Source organism: Eptesicus fuscus, chromosome 12 (assembly GCF_027574615.1).
Source record: "Eptesicus fuscus isolate TK198812 chromosome 12, DD_ASM_mEF_20220401, whole genome shotgun sequence".
In the NCBI taxonomy this organism is placed as follows: domain Eukaryota; kingdom Metazoa; phylum Chordata; class Mammalia; order Chiroptera; family Vespertilionidae; genus Eptesicus; species Eptesicus fuscus.
In genome coordinates, this window is record NC_072484.1 from 34,462,012 (window position 1) to 34,483,670 (window position 21,659).

At 42.8% G+C, this 21,659-nt stretch overlaps 1 protein-coding gene and 2 non-coding genes across 3 annotated transcripts in view; 2 read left to right on the top strand and 1 right to left on the bottom strand.

Annotated features, from left to right (window-relative positions):
- ASIP (agouti signaling protein) overlaps window positions 1–21,659 on the top strand; it is a 73,558-nt gene that overhangs the window by 42,815 nt on the left and 9,084 nt on the right. The gene's annotated exons all lie outside the window — the stretch shown is intronic.
- LOC114234501 (U6 spliceosomal RNA) lies at window positions 4,191–4,297 on the bottom strand. Its single transcript, XR_003620711.2, has one exon. It is a non-coding gene; the product is annotated as a U6 spliceosomal RNA (small nuclear RNA).
- Window positions 8,980–9,076, top strand: MIR9228-1 (microRNA mir-9228-1). Its single transcript, NR_130525.2, is given in 1 exon segment — window positions 8,980–9,076. It is a non-coding gene; the product is annotated as a microRNA mir-9228-1 (primary transcript).

The window sequence follows — 21,659 nt, forward strand, 5'->3', positions numbered from 1 at the left end:
AAATTAAAGAAGTCCTAAGTAAGTAAAAATATACCATGTTTGTGGATCAGAAGATTCAATATTGTTAAGATGTCATTTCTTGCCATATCAATCCATACTTCAGCACAACCTCAATCAAAATCCCAACAGGCTTTTGTATAAGTTTATGAGCTTATTCTAAAATTCATATGGAAATATAAGGGACCTAAAATAGCCAACACAACTTTGAAAAAGAGGTACAAAGTTTGTAGACTTACTTTCCCTGACTTTAAGACTTGAAAAGTAATCAACAAAGTATGGTATCAGAATAAAGAAAGACGAATGACTCAGTGGTTCAAAATAGAGAGTTCAGGAATACATTTACACATATATGGTTAATTGATTTCCAACAGTTACAAAGGATAGTCTTTTCAACAAATAGTGCTGGTGCTGGAATAATTAGCCATATGCAATGAAATGAACTTCAACCTCTAACCTCACATCATATTCAAAAATTAATTCTAAAAAAAAAAAAGAAGAAAGAAAGAAAGCCTAGCTGGTTTGGATCAGTGGATAGAGCATCGGCCTGTGAACCAAAGGTTCGATTCTGGTCAAAGGCACATGCCCAGGTTGTGGGCTCCACCCCCAGTAGGGGGTGAGCAGAAGGCAGCCAATTAGTGATTCTCTCTCATCATTGATGTTTCTATCCCTCTCTACCTCTTCCTTCCTATTTCTGAAATCAGTACTGCTAAAAACATATTTTTAAAAAATTAATTCTATATGAATTAATTCTCCTGTGTTTTCTTTTAAACATTTTGTTTATCTCACCATACAGAAAGATTTTACATTTTTGTCTACAGTCATACTGTGAACTGAGAGGTCACTGGTTCGAGTACCAGTTAGGGCACATGCCTGGTGGGGGCTGATCAACTCTTTCCCTCTCCCTTCCTTCTCTCTCTAAAAATCAATAAAAAATATGTTTAAAAAAATGTCAGAGATAAGGTCATCCCCTTCCTAGTACAGTAAGGGGAAACACCCTTACACATGTAATATCTTTTTTTTTTTTTTAATATATTTTATTGATTTTTCACAGAGAGGAAGAGAGAGGGATAGAGAGTTAGAAACATCGATGAGAGAGAAACATCGATCAGCTGCCTCTTGCACAACCCCTACTGGGGATGTGCCCGCAACCAAGGTACATGCCCTTGACCGGAATCGAACCTGGGACCTTTCAGTCCGCAGGCCGACGCTCTATCCACTGAGCCAAACCGGTTTCGGCACATGTAATATCTTTTACAGAGTAACTACTACTTGGATTTCAGAGCTTCTTCCATGTCTGTTTCTTAAAATTAAATAGCCTGAAATAATCCAGTGCATGAAATTCGTGCATGGGGGCGGGGGGGTGTCCCTCAGTCCCCCCTTCCCCCCTCACAGTCCGGGAGCTCTCAGGGGATGTCCTTCTGACGGCTTAGGCCCGCTCCACGTGGGCCTAAGCCATTAGTAAGCCTCCCTCTGCAGGAGGCAACCTGGCAGATCAGGGGAAGGCACCGCCCCCATCACCCCGCTGCTGCTGCCATTGCCTGCCGCCACAGCTGCCAAGGTGTTTTCATCAACATGGACTCCAGTCCCTTCACCACAAAAAAATGACAACTTTCTTTATGTATTTTCAAAATGTCTCTTTCATAGGATATGACCTACCTTTCTTTCTTTCTTTCTTTCTTTCTTTCTTTCTTTCTTTCTCTCTCTCTCTCTCTCTCTCTCTCTCTCTCTCTTTTCTTTCTTTCTTTCTCTCTCTCTTTCTCTTTTCTTTCTTTCTTTCTCTCTCTCTTTCTTTCTTTCTTTCTCTCTCTCTCTCTCTCTCTCTCTTTTCCTTTCTCTCTCTCTCTCTCTCTCTCTCTCTCTCTCTCTCTCTCTCTCTTTCTTTCTTTCTTTCTTTCCTCACCTGAGGATATTTTTCCATTGATATTTAGAGACCGTGGAAGAGAGAGGGAAAGACAGAGAAAACATCAATGTGAGAGGGACACTGTGATTGGCTGCCTCCTGCATGAGCCCTGACCTGGGCCCCAGCCAGGGAGGAGCCTGCCCTTGATTAGAATCAAACCCAGACCCTGCAATCTGCAGGCCAAGTCTCTATCCACTGAGCCAAACCGACTAGGGCAAGATATGACATTTCTTAGACCCTCCAACAGTGAACCTTCATTTTTTCCTCCAGGAGTGAGGTGGAAAAACCCTAGATCACCTTCTTGGATTCTTATTAGGCAAGTTACCAAGAATACTTCAAGTAGCATATAGGGAGCTTAGCCAATGATCGGTCAGAAAAGGTGTTTCCTCTGCAACTTACACGCAGAGACGGGACTGCTGGTGAGGGCCTGCCTTCAGCCGCAAGCAGGCCCTCTCCCTCTCCCTCTCCCTCTCCCTCTCCCTCTCCCTCTCCCTCTCCCCCTCTCCCCCCTCCCCCTTCCCCTCTCCCCTCTCCCCTCTCCCCCATCCCCCTCTCCCCCTCTCCACCTCTCCCCCTCTCCCTCTCCCTCTTCCTCTTCCTCTCCCCCTCCCCCTCTCCCTTTCCCTTCGGTCCACTCTCTTTAAAAAGCAGTGAAAAAATATCCTCTGGTGAGTATTAAAAAAACAAAACAAAACACAGAATAACAGGCCTCCTCCTTGGAGATGCTGAATATGTAGGCCTGAAAGAGAGAATTCTTGGCTCTGTGAAGATCCCTACATGAATTTTATTAACAATATTTGGAAAATTAGCCTAAGCCACACCAATGATTCAAGTTTGTGCTTTTCTGTGTTCCAGGGAAGAACCAAATGATCTTTTGTTTTATTGTGTCAAAACAAAATTTTGCATGTGTTAAATACATAATTCTTATTCAAATACATAATAACAGATACAAAAGTTCTGTTTAACTCAGTGATGGGACTGGCAGTATGAATGAGGGGGCCTGATGCGGCGGGGGCCAAACATGGCGGGTATCTCCCTTTTCTGCATCCCTCGCGGAAAGAGAGATGAATGAACTGGTTCTAAATGGAGGCGGCCAGGGATTGAGAAATAATAGAAATAAAGAGAGCAAGACGCAGAAATAGATTCACAAAGCTGGGGGCTGGGTGGGACACCATTTTGTCTGCTGGAGAGGCAGCATGATGATGACCCTGAGCCACCCAGCAGGTTTATTTTATATCCCAAAAATCCAGGAAGTAACACCAAAACTTAGGATCAGAGGAGCTTATTTGCATTCTTAACTAGGCCCTAGCATTACTGGATTTACATATCTAGACCCACCCCTGCTGACACCTGGGCTGCTATGAAGTCAGAACTGATTAACATGTCCAGCCTTATTGGGGAAGCATGTTCCCAGGGCGTGGCTCGGCCTACACCCTGAGTTCAGCTGACGATAATTAAAAGAAATGCCCAGGTGCCTCCCAGGCAGCCCTCTACAGATAATAATGCTGTTCAAAGGAGATTGCCAAAGATGAAAGCCTGAAGTAAAACTGCTAAGTTAGATACAATCTGGCTAATGTCCTATAGGACAATAAAACCATCACTTTTTGAAATGGTTTGTCTTCTAGTCAGAAATTAGTTACATCTTTAAAAGCCTAAAAATTCTTTTCATCTTATTTTGCTGATCATTTTATGTAACTTTCCAGGGCTGTAAAATGTCAAAATATATGGAACTTATTTAATTGTAAATAGTGTATCATAGTTATGTGTTTCATAAAAAAAGAAATGATCATTCTGTGGGTCTCTCATGCCCCAATTATACTGAAAGGACTTGCTGTCAACGTTTTAATCTGGGCCTGTGCTCGGCCACGGAGGCTGCGGGCAGGCCCACCCTTTCCTCTCAGGGCCTGCGATCAGCCATGGAGGCTGCAGGCAGGCTCATCCTCTCCTCTCCTAGCCTGCGCTTGGCTTCAGGCCAGCCCCCCTATCTATGTCCGTGTCTGCTCCGGCTCCGGGGGACCTGCCTAAGCCATGGTGGGGCGGCTCCAGCCGGCCCCCATGTCCCTGTCTGTGTCTGCTCTGGCCCCCCTGTCTCTGTCTCCGTCTCTGCTCAGGGCCTCACCTGCGTGTGCAACCTCCTCCTATTCAGTCATGACACGTTATGGCATCTCAGCCTAATTTGCATATTACCTCTATATATATATATATATATATATATATATATATATATATATATATATATGGGACTACCATGAGACCACTGTCATATATGCGGTCAGTTGTGTGTGTTTTTTTAAATATGGAATGCTTCACAAATTTGCGTGTCATCCTTGCACAGGGGCCATGCTAATCTTCTCTGTATCATTCCAATTTTAGTATATGTGCTGCCCAAGTGAGCACTGCAGTCAGTTGTTGACCAAAATGTCATTATGTGACACATGATTGTATGTACAAATAACTTATCTGTCAAAGGACTTGTATCCAAATATTATAAGACTAGAAGCCCAATGCACAAATTTGTGCACAGGTGGGATCCGGCTGGCCCACCCCAACAAGGGCCTATTGGGCTGGGCCAGCTGGGGGGAGGGGCCACAGGCAGTTAGCTGACTGGCCCCACCCCTGATTGGGGTGTTGGGGGTCAATCGAGGCCGGGCCAGCAGGGGTGGGGGGACAGCGATCAGGGCCTGGATCTGGCTCGTAGGCTGCCACAGTGCATGACATAGCCACTGGTCATTCTGGTCCTTCTGGTCATTCTGCCATTCCAGTTGCTGAGCTTTTATACTGTATATATAGATAGTGGGAATGCAGACTGGTGCAGCAATTGTGGAAAACAGTATGGCATTTCCTCAAAAAATTAAAAATGGAACTCCCATTTGACCCAGTGCTCCCACTTCTAGGAATATATCCTAAGAACCCCGAAACAGTAATCAGAAAGAATATATGCACCCCTATGTTCATAGCAGCATAATTTACAATAGCTAAAATTTGGAATCAGCCTAAGTGCCCATCAGCAGATGAGTGGATAAAAAAAATTATGGCAAAGGACTTGTATGCATGCATATTAGTATAACCAATGGATACAGACACTGGGGCAGTGGGGGCTTGCCTGGGGTGGGAATGGCTGGGGGCAGAGGGGTCAATTGGGGAAAAAGGAGACATATGTAGAACTTTAGACAATAAAAAAAAATTATGGTACATTTACAGAATGGAATTCTATGCAGCAATATAAAAGAAAGAATTCTTACAACAGCCTGGATGGACCTGGAGAATATTATGCTTAGTGAAATAAACCAGTCAGAGAAAGATAAGTACCACATGATTGAAATCTAATGAAAAAAATAAACTAATGCAAAAATAGACTCAGAGACATAGAAGCATGAACAGACTGTTGAACCTCAGAGGGAAGGCAGGGGAGGGGGCCAGGGAAGAGATTAACCAATGAATTTGTATGCATATATGTATAATCCGTGGACACAGGCAATGGGGTGGTGAGGGGGTGGAGGGTGGAACAGGAGTGGGATGAAAGAGGTTAATGAGGGGAAAAAGGAGGACCTATGTAATACTTTCAACAATAAAGAATTTTAAAAAAAATAAATATTATAAGAAATATAAGAAAACAAACAACCCAATTTTTTATGATTTTTATTTTTTAAAATATATTTTATTGATTTTTCACAGAGAGGAAGGGAGAGGGATAGAGAGTTAGAAACATTGATGAAAGAGAAACATTAATCAGCTGCCTCCTGCACACCTCCCACTGGGTATGTGCCTGCAACCAAGGTACATGCACTTGACCAGAATCGAACCTGGGACCTTTCAGTCTGCAGGCCAACACTCTGTCCACTGAGGCAAACCGGTTAGGGCCAGCCCAATTTTTTAAATGGACAAAATATTTGAACAGACACTCTACCAAAGGAAATATACAGGTGAAAATAAACTCATTAGGAAAATACACATTTAAACCCCAGTGAGATACCACTATATGCACCTATTAAATGTTCTAAAATTAAAAAGACTAACCATATCAAGTGTTGGTGAGGACAGGAGCAAATGGAATTATCATACATTTTATTACTTAGGAAATGGCAAGGGTTTTAGGAGTTCTGTCCCAGATAGGGTTTGGGGGCAGGAGAGGGGAGGGAGCAGAGACCTATATATATTTTTTTCTATTATCTCACAGAAGTTCATAAGTTAGCATGTTTTATGGACATTAGCAGAAGACACTAGACTCTTGGAGTAAAAAAACAAAGTACTTTATTGATGACTGCATGGCAAGCAGCGTGAGGCATGTTCACACTGGTTCCCCTTGTGCACAAGGACCATGGGTCACATGGAGGCCCCAGATAGATGCCTATGCATGAGTGGCTTGCATTTCAGGAGAGGAATCTTGAGCTTAAGAACCTTCCATTTTATAGCAAATAGTAAGCAAGCCTGGTTTTTGTCCCAGAGGGTGACATTACATCATCCTTCAAGATTGTTCACAACCTGGAGGTCATATAGTATTTGTCTTTCTCTGTCTGATTTATTTCACTTAGCATAATACCCTATAGGTCCAACCATGTTATTGTAGATGGTAAGATTTCATTCTTTTTTAAGGCTGAGTAATATTCCATTGTGTATATGTATCACATCTTTTTATCTAATCATCTACTGATGGACACTTAGGTTGCTTTCATATCTTAGCTATTATAAATACTGTTTGATGAACATATGGATGCATATATCTTTTCAAATTAGTGTTTTGGATTTCTTTAGATAAATACCCAGAAGTGGAGTTGCTGGGTCATAAGGTAGTTCTAGTTTTAAATTTTTGAGGAACCTCCATACTGTTTTCCATAGTGGCTGCTACAATTTTCAATTCCATCAGCAGTTCACTAGGGTTCCCTTTTCTCCACATCCTCACCAACACTTATTGTTTGTTAATGTATTGATGATAGCCATTCTGACAGGTGTGAGGTGATATCTCATTGTGGTTTTAATTTGCATTTCTCTGATGATTAGTAATGTCGAGCAGCTTTTCATATGTCTATTGGCCATCTGTATGTCCACTTTGGAGAAATGTATATTCAGGTCCAGGTCCTAAATTTTGAACCTTTCACTATATTATGCTATTTTCTCCATCTGTAGTTTGATCCTCCCCCTCTTTTTTTTTTTTTAAGGCGTGTGTGGTATATATGCACAGAAAGAGAGTTGGAAGGAACTACATTCAAATGATTATATGGCTAGATATGACTACTAAATTTCTAGTGATTCTTACTTTTTTCTCTAGACTCTTGTGTACTGTCTGATTATTTAATAATATGCATACAACTTTTCTAAGCAGAAAAAATAATAAAGCAAATTTAATTTGGGATAATAGAAATAATAGTATAGAGCTTCTCTTCTTGTGGTACACTGTTTAAGAAGAAGGTCTCTGGAATAAGACTGCCTGGGTCTGAAACCCAGCTCCATCGATTTTATAGCTATGAACTCTGGATGAGTTTCTTAATCTCTCTGAACCCCAGTTTCTCATCTATAAGATAACAGCAGCTAGAGTTGTTTGAGGGTTAAATGAGATAAAAGCACATAAAGTGCTGAGCACAACGCCTGGCACAGGGTAACCTGTCAATTGATCTTAGTTATGTTGTTATTATCTTGAGTTCAATCAGCAACGGGCCTAACATCCAACTTTTTAGTAAATCCCAAAACACCATCTTAAATACAGGATCTGCTTATATCTTAGAGAAGGGATTATATTCACAGTAGAACCTCTCTTGGTGAATCAAAAGAGAAAAACAACAGTATTTCAGAAAATAGTTAAGAAAAAATAAGGTAACATTCTGAGGTTCCAGATGGACATGATTTTGAGAGGAACACTATTCACACCACTACATCCATAATTGCTGGTCAATACCTTGATTCTAAAACTTTTAATTAGCAGTAAGTGCAATAAAGTAGACAAAAGAAAATTAAAAGGCCTAGTTTTTGTCTTGACTTTGCCACATAATAATACGGGACAATGGGCAAATCTCTTAATGTCTCTGGAACTCAGTTTTCTATTCTATAAACTAAGGGGCTTGGACTAAACAGATTTCTAAATAACTCTCAGTTATTAAACTATATGATTCGCAGAAAATGTATTCATTCATTTCTCATTTGACATTAATTGAACATCTCTGGGGCCAGAAACCTGAGGGTACAGTGGTAAATAAGGCATTTAAATGGCTTCTCTCAGGGACCTTACACTCTAGAAGGGGAATACCAGCATTGAACACATAATTATTATATTCACTCTAAAAAAAAAAGAAAAGTATTGTTTGTTGTGAGAGTGTATAGCAGAGAGCCCTAACCTGGTCTGGGGGCGGGGGGTGTCAAAAAACATGTTAAGAAGGTAACAACCATGCAAAACTTCTTCAAGCTAATTGTGTCTCAACGTGCAACTATAGAAATTCAAGTAGTAAACAGTAGCATTGAACCACAGTTCCCTCTGGTATCTCCAGTAAGTTTCCAAGTTCAGAATACCCACGAAACCCAATGGCAATATTGTTCCTATCATTCATTGTACAGTACTGAGTCTTTCAATAACCCGTGAGCCCGTTAGTTCTGTAAAAACAAGGAAATAACTGTGGTGGAACAGTCTATCAGAGGGTCATTCCAGTTGTCTCTGTGATGTCATGAAAACTTTCCCTAAAGATTTTCTTTCATCATTGGAAATGGAATTTTTCTTTTGCTCTCAGATGCAACCCAAACTCTCCAAAACCCCAGATCCCTGAGTCCCCAAGGCAATTCCCCCAAACTCTCTTCTATTGTTTCCTGCATAAAAATCAGTGTGGGGTCTCTGTGGTGCCTCTGGAGCTCACAGAATGGTCAAGGGGATAGAAGTGAAGAGATGGGGCAAGATTGGGGTCATCTGAGAGAGAGAGGAAAACACTGCCACTTCAACACTGGGAAGCTTGAATCTCAGCCCTGCCTCTGGCCCTGACTTGTAGTCTGACCCCAGGGTCACACTGAACCTCTGTATTCCTATGTCTTCATTCCCCCCTCTTTGAACCATCAATTTAGATCTTTTACTCCCCTCCCAGACAGTAAAAGAAAAATGTGAGGAAATAAATCTTGGCTGTGAGGACCTGCTGTGTCTATAACGGAAGAATTGCTGTGCTGGAGACACAGTAGGGCTTTGGTGCTCACTGAGTCTTCCTCTTGAATGTGTCCCTTATGAGAGTGGTTGAAATCTGGTGTCGTCCACAACGACCACTAGATACCCTAGTGTCTGGATCTCCAATGGGGTGCAGGTCTGAGGCCTCCCCGCAGGAGCTACAGCAAGAGCTACAGTTTTCTCCTCTTTGCTTGGGCGGTTTTGGAGCAGTCTGACTGGAGCTGCAGTTAATTTGGTTAAGCTGCCACAGAACAGGCCATTTATATGTGTAAAAGCCGCTGTGTGGAGCCTGGGCGGGTTTGTAGAATGTGCGGGGCAGGGCCTCAGGGCGGGGCGGGGTCTCAGGGTGTCACTAGGCTGGGGCGTGGCCAACGGCCATGGCTGCCTTCAGCAGTCTCTGCCTTTCCCCGTTTCCAAGTCCCCGTGTCCCGCGCTCCAGTGCAGCAAACCCTGATTGCTGGGCGCACCTCTGCAGAAAAGTCACTCTCACTCTCCGACTGATGGCCGAGAGTCCAGCTTCTCCCCGTAGGCGTCTGGGTCCCCTGAGTGTCCCCAGAAACTGGAGTTCAGAGTGATCAGGAGCTTGTCTCCCTTCAGTTTGAAGAAAAGCCGCGCGCCCAGTCGCCCGCCGCCAGCCTGCTTCGCGCGCGCCTCGGTACCTCTGCTCTCCAGCGTTTGTGCTCCCTTCTCTTCTTAGTTGCAAATCTACCACTCAGCCAGCTTTCCCTTGGTTCTGGGTGGTAGATGTTTTGTTTTTTAGTTGTATTTTTGAAATTGTTGTGCGAGGTGGCAGTTTAGTTGTTTAACTTTGCCGCCATCTTGGTTCCTCCAGTGGAAATAAATCTTTTAAATATGTCTTAATTGAAATATTTCCTTGGCCCATTGTAGAAGGATGGAAGATGTGTTTCTTGACATCAGAAACACAATTTTCTATAATCTGTATTTTATTTTATCTTCTATAACTTATTTTCCCTATAGGATGAGCCCAGGCTGTATACCCAGAAGGCATTCAATAACTACATTTTCCTCTATGTGGTATAAAGGGAATTAGAGAGATAATATAGTGAAATAGTTCAAAACAAGTCATTTAACCACTCTTCATAACTGTTAAATGAGGACAATTCCTAGTTTATAAGGTCATTGTGAGAGTTAAGATATATAAAGTACTTAGCACAGTGCCTAGCACATGATAAAAAAAAATATTTGGTAGCTGTTATTATTATTGTAATCAGAACCCAAGTTTGGCTGCCTGCCACCACAAAAACCAAACATGTGAGACAGATGCTGGTGAAAAAGGAAAGAGATTTTATTCAAGTGCCAGCATCTGAGGAGATGGGGGACTCTTGTCACAAAGCCCATCTCAGCATCTCAGTGCCATTTGGGATTCTCTGAATCATTTGGGATTCCATAGGAATCAATAGGTGCCCTAGCTGGTTTGGCTCAGTGAATAGAGCGTTGGCCTGCGGACTGAAGGGTCCCAGGTTCCATTTTGGTCAGGGACACATGCCTGGTTGCAGGCTTGATCCCCAGTTGGGGGCATGCAGGAGGCAGCCAATCAATGATTCTCTCTCATCAATGATGTTTCTCTCTCTCCCTCTCCTTTCCTCTCTGAAATCAATAAAAAATATATATATATAAAAGAAAAACAGGTGGCGCACAGCTCAGTGACTAAGAAAAATCCCAGTTCCCTGGTGTGGGATTTAGTTGAAGTGCTCTTTTGGTTTTGATATTTGGATCTTTGGGTATTGTATGCTTTTCTTGTTGCCTACATCTTAGTGGGTGTCTTAAGAGTTGTGTTTTTAATTTTGGGTTTTATTACTAGGATTTAGTTTGAGAGTACTCATTTCTTTAAACTTGGTCTTTGCTTTAGATGTTTTGATTTCTGTGTTGAAATGGGCAGCTTGGTCTCTGGTCCATCAGAGAATCCATTCTGTCGTATTTTAGCTGACTGGTTTGTACAAGCTTTCATGTTGTTACATCATAAGAATTCCACTCAGAAAGATCTAAGTTGATGGTTCAAAGAGGGGGGAAAGGTCTCACTCCCCTCCCAGACAGTAAAAGAAAATTGTGAGGAAATAAGTCTTTTAAACACTAAATCCTCCTCCTGATGGCTGGGGAGCTGCTGCAGTCCCAGGAGCAGTGTGGAAATTAATACCACCCCAAAACTCTGGGCAAGCTGTGGAAGCAACAGGGGCCTCTGGCCCACCTCAGTCTAAAGGGGAAAAAAATGGTACTTTTACATTCAATCCACTGGAGGCCCAGGAGTTGCTGCAATACTATGAACAAGCCAAAGGGGTTGCTATATCCCCTCACCCCCTCACAATCTTGACAATTCAAATAGAAACAGAACAAAATAAGGAAATTAGCTATGTATTCTTCTTTCCTTGGTTTTCAGCTAAAATAAATAAGTGATGGGCATTTAGTTGATAAATTATTGTATTCAGGAGGTCTATAAAAGGTGGGCATGAGGCTGAGTTAATTAGATCATAATAGATCTCATTTGATCATAATATTTTAGAACTGGATTAGACCTAAAGGAGATCATCTAAGTCCCCAAGAGAAACTCTCACATCTGTGCACAAGAAAGTTATATTCAAGGATGGCCACTAACCTCAGTGCCCCCTCCATAAGAACTACTATCCTAGAGTTAAAATGAATAACTAATTCTGTAGGAATCCACATAGGTAAGTCTCAAATAATAGCAAACATATAGTGCTTACTACTTGTGGTCATTATTCTGTGGGCTTTGCATATTTAAACTTATTTCTTCTCACAGAAAGCCTTGTAAGGTCAGTGCTTTTACTGTCTCTATTTTACATATGGGAAAACAACTTACCCAAGATCATGCAGCTAGTAATTGTGACGATAGGATATAAGCTCTGCCCTGGAATCTTTTTTTAAAAAAAGGAATTTTATTGATGTTTAGATAGCGGAATCTTAATGTTTGACCATCAGGCTATAAAGCTTCTCAATAGTATGATATTGCTGAAAAATCAAGGTGCAGAAAGAGCCATATATATAAAACCATGTACATAACTGTTTAAAATCCTTAAGACATTTCTGTGTTTTTACAAAATCAAATATGTAGAAGTGTAAAAATATTCATGGGAATGGTACTTACCAACTCAGATAGTTGTTACCTTTGGGGGAGGAAGAGAAATGAATGGGAGCTATATATTTATTTCTTTAAAATTCTGAAGCAAATATGGGGAAAATGCTAACATTTGTGATAAGCACATAGGTAAATATAACATTTCATGTGACTTGTCTAATGTCACATATGGTAAGTAACAAACATGGATTTTTTTTTTTAATATCACCTATCTAATTCCCCATTTAGGGTTTGGAGTCTGTCTATATAGATTAGGGGACCAACCAGAGAGTAATTTGTCCAGGAGCCTACTGCAAGACAGTTGCAGAAGCCAGGAACCCAGACTTCCAGAATACTCTTCACCCTTATCCACCACCCCGACCCACATCCTCCCATTCTTATATAATCTGTTTTATGTTCTGATTTTTCCTCCAAGGTTCGTGGTTTTGCCTGCTGTCCATCTTGTGTTTGTTCTATTGGCTGATTACTTTTAAGGAAATAATTTTTTATTGTTCACATCTTGTGTTTGTTCTATTGGCTGATTACTTTTAAGGAAATAATTTTTTATTGTTCACTTATGTTCATTCCATTGCTTCATACTCAAACAGAATTATATTTTAGAGTCATAAGCCCCAATCAGCAATAGGAATTTGATGTCTTTTCTGCTTTCTTTCCCTCCTTTTTTTCCTTCTTTCCCACTTAGTTTCACTTCTTATAACCCTGTATTCCATCACCTAATATCCCTCAGATACGAGATGTTGTTCCCTCCTCCCAACTCCATATTTGAATTATTTATTTAGCTGAAGGACTTACTTGGCGAGCCATACAACAAATTAAAATTTAAAAAACATTCACATTTGTGGAGTGCTTCAGAGTTTTCAAAGGGTTGCCACAATCTCATTTGATTGTCCTTTCCACCCAGGATTGTAGGCCCAGGTAGTGGGTTCAGAAAGTTAACAAAGCCTGATCTAGAATCCAGGTCTCCTGGCACCTTAGTTGCTTCTCATTCCAATTGTCCCTGTCTCTACAGGCCACCAAAAAGAAGTTCGTCCCTAGAAATAAGGATAAATCAATTTAGGGCTGGCCGAAACCGGTTTGGCTCAGTGGATAGAGCGTCAGCCTGCGGACTGAAAGGTCCCAGGTTCGATTCCGGTCAAGGGCACGTACACTGGTTGTGGGCACATCCCCAGTGGGAGGTGTGCAGGAGGCAGCTGATTGATGTTTCTCTCTCATAAGTGTTTCTAGCTTTCTATCCCTCTCCCTTCCTCTCTGTGGAAAATCAATAAAATATATTAAAAAAAAAAATTTAGGGCTGTACTGTACTCTCCCACCACCATCCCCACAAAAACAGACAATGCTTGCTTCGGGGCCCTGTGGTAAGCTGCTGCCTTCTACAGGGCCTCTGGGCCTCACATCCCCAGGGGATCATATAAATTCTAGCTCCTTATAAATTCTAGTTTGTCAAGTAAAATCCCAATGAGAAAGAAAAGGAGAACCACAGCCTAACAACTTACAGATCCAGTAGAAAGGCAGCCCCTTCAACTGATGAAAATTTACATAGAAATTGAAAAATTGTGAGACCAATATTGCAAGTCCCAAAAGAGATAGGCTGGGCCTCAACAATCTGTCCACCTAGGGTTTAACTTTTCCACTTAGTGCCCGTTAGTCCTCTGAAAGAAGCTGAATTAAACCCTTCTCTGACAGGATTTGTTTTTCCAGGTTAATTCATTAGGCCAAAGTTTTATTCTGTCTCCTGGGATCTGTTCAGTTCTTAAATCCTACCCATGAGTATCCTCAGTGCAACCACTTCCCTCCCAGCTCCTCCTCCTAATCTCAGTGTCAACACCAATTCCAAAGACTGAGAAGAAATACAAGGAAATCAGACCACAAGACTTGTGGCCATCCCTTAAAAGCCAAGAGATGAGACTGGGAAACTGGTAGCTCCTGGGGTCTTTTAAACATCTCAGCAGCACATCTTGCCTCTGCTGCCTAAGGACAGGTAAGGCACTCCGTTCTGGCTTCCCTTAGAGAGGCTGAGAATGGGCACTGTAAGTAGAAAGAAAACGATTTTCTTTTCTTTTGCTGCCTATAGAGATTCTACTCTTCTTCAAGTTTAAGTTTCAAATGACCTGAGTTGCTAGAAACCCTCTCTGTAATATAAATGTTACTCTTGACTTTTGCTTCTTTTATAAAATCTGCTCTCCTGGTCTACTTACCACTGCTATTTAGCTGATGAGACATTTCTTGTTTTCATTGTGAATTGAAGAGAATCTTCCTCTTGTGAGATGGAGTGAAGTTTGAAGTAGCTTTTGTAATATGGTTGGTTGTATTCTTCTTGTCTTTGAAATTACAGACAAGCCAACAGTAAGCCCTCTCTACTGCAAGGTAAGAACCAAAGTTCCTTTGGCCTCTGCCCTTTGAGGGGAGGCATACGAGTTTAGTTGGCCACGTAAAAATGCTTTCAGAGTGAGTGAAGATGCTGCCACCTTGGATAATTTAAATAACTTGTCAGTCATCTCTCATTTCTTAGTTTTCAGGGAAACCAGATTTATTTGTTCCACTTTTTTTGGGTCAGAGAGGTTAAGAGTTTAGAATAAAGGAAGCAATCTACTTTTCACTAACTAGTAGCTTCTTATTTCTCTTTACCCTGCTTTTCCCATTTTCTAGCAGTAAATTATAAAATTCTTAGAAGTACTACTTCAAATCTCAACCCTGACATGAGTCACATTTTAGCAGTTCTTTAAATGTCTTCAGAAACTCACTTGTAATATCAGATTTCTAATGACTTTTACAAAGCAGAATTTAGGATTTGGGATCAATCTGCCTGTGTAGAACTGGTTCATTTCATATTTATTAGAGCTAAAACAGATAAACAAAATTCCACTTATTGAAAATCCTCATTTTCCTAAGTTGTGTGTGTTTTTTCCAGAGTGGATGCCCATTTGAGCACATTTTAATGCCTGTTAGAGGAAATCTTGAGATAATGTTTTCAATTGTAGATGGATTTGCTCTGCTTTGGTGACATTGTACATTTGTTCTGCCATTTCCATTGGATAGGCTCTAGGAAGCTACAGAGCAAGCACATTGGAGTCACTTTTGGTTTCTTTGGTTATTTGGGGATGTCTTTGTGGGATCAAGAGATCTTGACTCACTCCGACAAACACTTTAATAGGTGTCCCATCCTAACCCTCTGTAGAATCTGCTTCCTAACACCACGTCCCAAAGCTCTCTGGACCCTTATTTCTTTGCTTCCTCCTTTCTTCCTCTTCTCAGAGATCTTCCCTTGGGTAGGAAAACTGAAAACTAATCCAGTAATACTAATCGCTACCAACTTAATCATAACTTAGAGCATTTGCACTTTACTCTCCTATTAGCCCATAAAACATGCAATGGAACCTGGCTGGTTAAGGGAAGATAGTGGTTTAAATCCTATAAATTCTCTCACTCTGCCTTCCCATAGAACTCAGACTAGCAGAAAGAGGTTGTCTGAAGAAAAGCATTAACTGGAGACATTTTTTTCTTTAATATATTTTTATTGATTTCAGAGAGGCAGGGAGAGGGAGAGAGAGATAGAAACCTCAATGATGAGAGAGAATCATTGATCAGCTGCCTACTGCATGCCCCACACTGGAAATCGAGCCCTCAACACCAGGCATGTGCCTTGACTGGGAATCAACCTCAGCCTTCCTAGTTCATAGGTCTATGCTCAACCACTGAGCCACGCCGGCCAGGCAGGAGACATTCTTGATCTTGGACTATGGTAGCCTGGGTTAGTGGGTAGAGGGATTTGGAGCAACATAGGGTAGGACTGACTTTCCATAGAAACCTTAAGAGATGACTATACAGGGAGTCCCTGGGTAGAGGACCCCACTCTTCTCTGGCAGAAGACAAGGGCCCAGAGAACTGTGGACCTGGAGGAGGTAGGATTTAAACAGGCTCCTGAAAGGAAGGGTAGGATTTGGAAAAGGAGATGGGAAAAGCCATGGCATTCTAGATAGGGTGAAAAGAACCTCTCATTTGCAAACTGGAAGCTACAAGTACAGTAAGTACAGAAATGTACAACTCTCTGCCATTATCTTTTTTTTTTTTTTTTTTTTTTTTTTTACTATGAGGGAACATTTATTAAATCTGGGGATGTAAAACAAGAAAGAGCTTAGATGGACACAAACACTAGGAGATGCTGGGGGTTGGGGGTGGCCAGGGAGAGGTCAATGGGGGGGAAAAGGAGACATATGTAATATTATATATAATACTTTAAACAATAAAGAATTTTTTTTAAAAAAAGGGGGCTTTAGCATTGAAGAAGCAACAGGGGAACCTAGGCTGGCTGCCCTAGCTCTCTGGGATGTCAGAGAAAAGGGAGCCTTGGGAACAGGTTCAATGGACTAGCCTGCAAGGAGTTGCCTCTGCCCATTGCTCCCCAGGTTGCAATTTTCATAGGGTCCCTTAGGGTTTAGGGAAAAAAGTGAGGGAAGAAGAGGGAAAAGGGAATGGTGAGATTGGGGGTGTCCCCAGAGGGAGAGCACGAGCTAGGTCTGGGTCCTTTGTCTTGAGGTTTTCTGTCTTTCTCTCAGGTGGGAATCTCAGGGGATGTCTCAGGGAGGGTATTAGAAGAATATTAAACAGTTCTCTAGATGTGGTTCTCCAGGGCCCTGGTTTCCACTGATCAGTCAGAGTCAGGGCAGGGGGTCTTAGTCATTGCAGCTGGTCCTCGTGTCCCCTACCTGATTTTGCTGTTTTTCTGGATCTGGAGCTGAAATACAACTGAGGCCTAGATATTATTACAGGGAGATGACCTTCTGTATCTGCTGTAAATTGCTTTGCTAGTTTGTTCAGATATTTGCCTCAGTTACCCTGTTCCACTTGTCCAGGCTTACTGGCCTATCTCATAAAGATGATACTAATCCAGATTATTTAATTCAAAAGGTGTTCATCACAGATGTGAATCCATAAACATTGGCAGTGGCCCTCAATTAGAAGGCTGCACAGAATTCTTAAAGAAAAACACTTGATCTTTCCTGTCAGAGGACTTCCAGAGGAGTTGTACTGATGGCTCAATGTGCTGGTGGGCTAGACCTCGAGGTTACAACTTTGGAGACAGTTTTGGAGTTGTTGGTAGAGTTGGTTCTTTCAGAGGGCTGTGAGGGAAGGATCTGTTTCAGGTCTTCTTTCCATGGCTTGTAGTTGACTGTTTTCCCGATGTATTTTTTCACACCATCTTCCCTCTATGCATGTCTGTCTCTGTGTCCAAATTTCCTCTTTTTATAAGGACACTATTCATTTTTAATTAGGAACCATTCTAATGACTTCATTTAAATTTGATTACCTCTATAAAGGCTCTATCTCTAGATTAAATCACATTCTGAGATACTGAGGTTTAGAATACCAACATACCTTTTTTGGGGGGAGGGATATGGTTCAATGCATAGCAAGGGGAAACTTTTCTGATCTTAAGAAAAGACTTGGCAAGGAGTTCTTCCCAATGACTCACTGATCCCAAGGCGAATAGACTTAGGAACTTTAAAACACAGAAATCCTTGAGAGTCTTTCCAGTTCCCAGATGTTCTGCCATTATCTTGTTCCCTATCCCCACCCATGGTTGTAAAGAGGCATGCTGGGAGTGAAGCATCAGCCCATGTTCGACAACAGCTGATTTTGATCAATGGCGATGGGGTTGTTTTCCTTCCTCTACTCCCCTCCCCAACTGGGAAAGCTGGAGTCCACTTAGGGATGTGCAACACTAAGTTACAAACCCCAGTCTTGTGGGTAAGATGAGCCATGCTTTATTCTGGTTAAAGAGAGCCATCCCATTCAGAAAGAAGCAAAACTGCTGTCTTGACTTGGCTGTAAATAGTTGCCCTACTCTTAAAAAATATATAGACCTAAGAGTGCTAAACCCCCAGTCAACATTTTAGAAGTCCCTGATCTACCAAATACAGCAAGCATGTCAAACTCAAAGGCTAACATGAGCCAAATAAACAAGGTTTAAGTTTTTGTGGGCCGCAAAAAACCGAAAGCTTCAATTTTCATAGAAACGTAGGTTTATTTTGATAGAGACATGCTGAATACAAAGGGCTGAAATAAATGAGTAATGGTTAACATAAAGTAATAGAACATTTTAATAAAAATTAATATTTTTTCTTGAACATTAACTTACCAGACACTGAGTAACTGCACAAATTAATAAGTGTAACACAAATAAACCTATTTTTCTTGTTCTCCGAAAGCGAAATATTTCCTGTTGTGCACACCAAACAAGTCAGTACAAGACTAACGATGTGGCAATCAGCTGCTAAAATATTCGCTGCTTGTATTAGTGGAGAGAAATGGTGCGCCTGCACGTAAGGCGCATAAGGGAAAGGAATGCAACACGATTATAGTAATCAGTCATGCCGAAACCGGTTTGGCTCAGTGGATAGAGCGTCGGCCTGCGGACTCAAGGGTCCCAGGTTCGATTCTGGTCAAGGGCATGTACCTTGGTTGCGGGCACATCCCCAGTGGGGGGTGTGCAAGAAGCAGCTGATCGATGTTTCTCTCTCATCGATGTTTCTGACTCTCTATCCCTCTCTCTTCCTCTCTGTAAAAAATCAATAAAATATATAAAAAAAAAATAAAATAAAATATAGTAATCAGTCATTAGCGAACATCTACACTAATAAACGAGAAACATGCAAATTACCATCACTCTGCTACGCTACCAGCCAATCAGAGTGAGTATGCAAATAAACCTGAAACCATTGCGGCAGCCCCGCCCCGCCCCCCCCCGCCACTCGGGGCCTGTGGGGGTCGGAGAAGTTGGGCACCAGCACCTGAGGCTGGCTGCAGCCCGGGAGACGAAGAAGCCACCTGCCCCCTGATCCCAGGCCGCAGACAGCAGCAGAAGCCTCACATCTGCCTGCCCCACATTCTGGGGGAGATGGAGAAACCAGGCCCCAATGCCTAAGGCTGGGTGCAGCCCGGGAGATGAAGAAGCTGCCTGCCCCATGATTCCAGGCTGTAGCCAGCCAGAGAAGTCGCCCACACTGCATCCCAGGGAAGACAGAGAAGCCACCTGCCTGTGGTCCAGGCACCAGCACCTGCGGCTGGCTACAGCCTGGTAGACAGAGAAGCTGCCCACCCTGCAGTCCCGGGCACCAGTACCTGCGGCTGGCTGTGACCCGGGAGATAGAGAAGCTGCCCACCCTGTGGTCCCAGGCACCGGCACTTGCGGCTGCAGCTGGCCTGGGTGCCTATGGCTGACCAGAGGGAGGGAAGCCTGGATCCCTGGTGCATGTGGTCGGCTGGAGGAGGGAATCCTGGGTCCCAGATGCGGGGCCAAGGCAGAGGTAGTTAAGGGCAATCAAGCCAGCAGAGGAGCAGTTAGGGACAATCAGGCTGGCAGGCAGAAGAAGTTAGGGGCAATCAGGCAGGCAGGTGAGCGGTTAGGAGCCAGCAGTTCTGGATTGTGAGAGGGATGTCCGACTGCCAGTTATCCCCTGAGGGGTCCCAGATTGGAGAGGGTGCAGGCTGGGCTGAGGGACACCCTCCTCCCACCCCCGTGCACAAATTTTGTGCACCCCCCGTCCCCCGTGCATGAATTTCATGCACCGGGCCACTAGTTATTAATAATTATGTATAACAAGATATTGTAAAAATTGTCACTAATTTTTTTATTCAAACGTTTCTTACATACTATTATATTGGCTGGGCCGCAAAAATATTTGTTGTGGGCTGCGAGTTTGACATGCTTGAGATACAGAGATCAGGCAAGAGTACAATTTGCCTTTTTAAAAATACATATTTTATTGATTTTTTTACAGAGAGGAGGGGAGAAGGGTAGAGAGAAACATCAATGAGAGAGAAAAATCGACCAGCTGCCTCCTGCACACCCCCTAGTGGGGATGTGCCCGCAACCAAGGTACATGCCCTTGATCAGAATCAAACCTGGGACCTTTCAGTCCACAGGCCGACACTCTATCCACTGAGCTAAACCAGTTAGGGCACCTTTCTTTTTCTTTTCATTTCCCTTTTTTAATATTGAAAAATATTTTTAAACATGGATCATTTCATATAACCTCCACCTAGAATCATCCTTATTTGTTACCATATTTGCTTCAAGTTGAAGTTCTTTTTACCACACAGCTCCAAATTCTTAATCCTCCCACTGTTACAGAGATTCGGAACAATCAAACAATGCAGGAGAGTTTGGAGATCTATTTTATTCACCGCGGTGGGCTTAGAAAAAATGAATTCAAATTCTAAGCAAGGCTACAAGCAGAACTTCCCTTTTTATTAAAGATCCAGCCCTATGTGTGCTTAGTGGTTATCTTGCTGCTGGCCTTGAAAACAACACAGTTCTATCCAATTAAAAAATGCACCTGGCATGGCACTGAAATTATGGGCATATCTAGTCTCTGGCCTACAAGGTCAGACAGCTAAGTTTATCTTCCTCATTATTCAAGCAGGCTAAAACAGGCTAGAAAGCAAAGTTATTTTTTAGAATAAGAGTCTGTCTAAAACAACAGCAGAGAATTCCAAACAGTAGTTTTACAAAATAGGGGTTTGCCTTCTCACCACCAGGGATAATTCTAGGCATTTCATTACCTCTCTCCCAATAAAACAGGGAGACCAATTTCCTCCTCATGCCTATCTCCTAGGATGTAAGTTATAGGCAGGTCACCTAATTTGCAGAGGGCTCCATGCAAAAGAAAAACATGAAACCACATGTTTAAAAATTCAGAATTTCAAGAAGGCTCCAGAAGAGCAATAAAGTAAGCATGAGGCCTTCAAAGTGTGGGGCCTGTGCAACTTGCACAAGTTCTACTCCCATGAAGCCAGCCCTGGTTTCTGCAGTCGGACATCCCCCGAGGGGTCCCAGATTGGATAGGGTTCAGGCCAGGCTGAGAGACACTCCCTCCCAGGCACGAATTTCATGCACTGGGCCTCTAGTATATATATAAAAGCCTAAGCGGCCATTATGACCAAATGACCAGAACGACCGGAACGACTGGTCGCTATGACGTGCACTGATCACCAAGGGGCAGGCGCTCAATGGTGGTCAATGCCGCTCCCACAGCCAAACTTCCATGGTCTCCCCACTCCCTTCTCCCCTCCCCCCCGCCCCCCCCCCCACCTCTGGCTAAGGCTCTGGACACCAGAGAATCTGGGACCAGGAAGCCTGAAGGAGGAGAGCAACCCCGATGCTGATCGAGACAGAGTGGCAGCTCAGAGGAGGCAGAAGGGGCAAGACAGCAGCCTAACTGCAAAGACGTAAAGTAAGCACCACCACCATCTTATCTCTGCCACCACACTGCACTGCTTGCCCTTCTGCCCCCATTAGCCACTTCTAGCTTGGCCCTGCACCTTTCCAGGCTCCCGACCACTGATTGGCTAGCGCTCCTATGGTGGTGTGCCACCGTTGGCTGAAGTCAGCTACCTAGCATGCTTGGGGGTGAATCCCTGAGAAAATGTGCAGCTGAGGTAACTCTGCCCTGGGGAGAGTGAGACGGCCCAAGCGCAGCAAAGTAGAGCTGTATTTCCACCTCAGAGCATAGCTG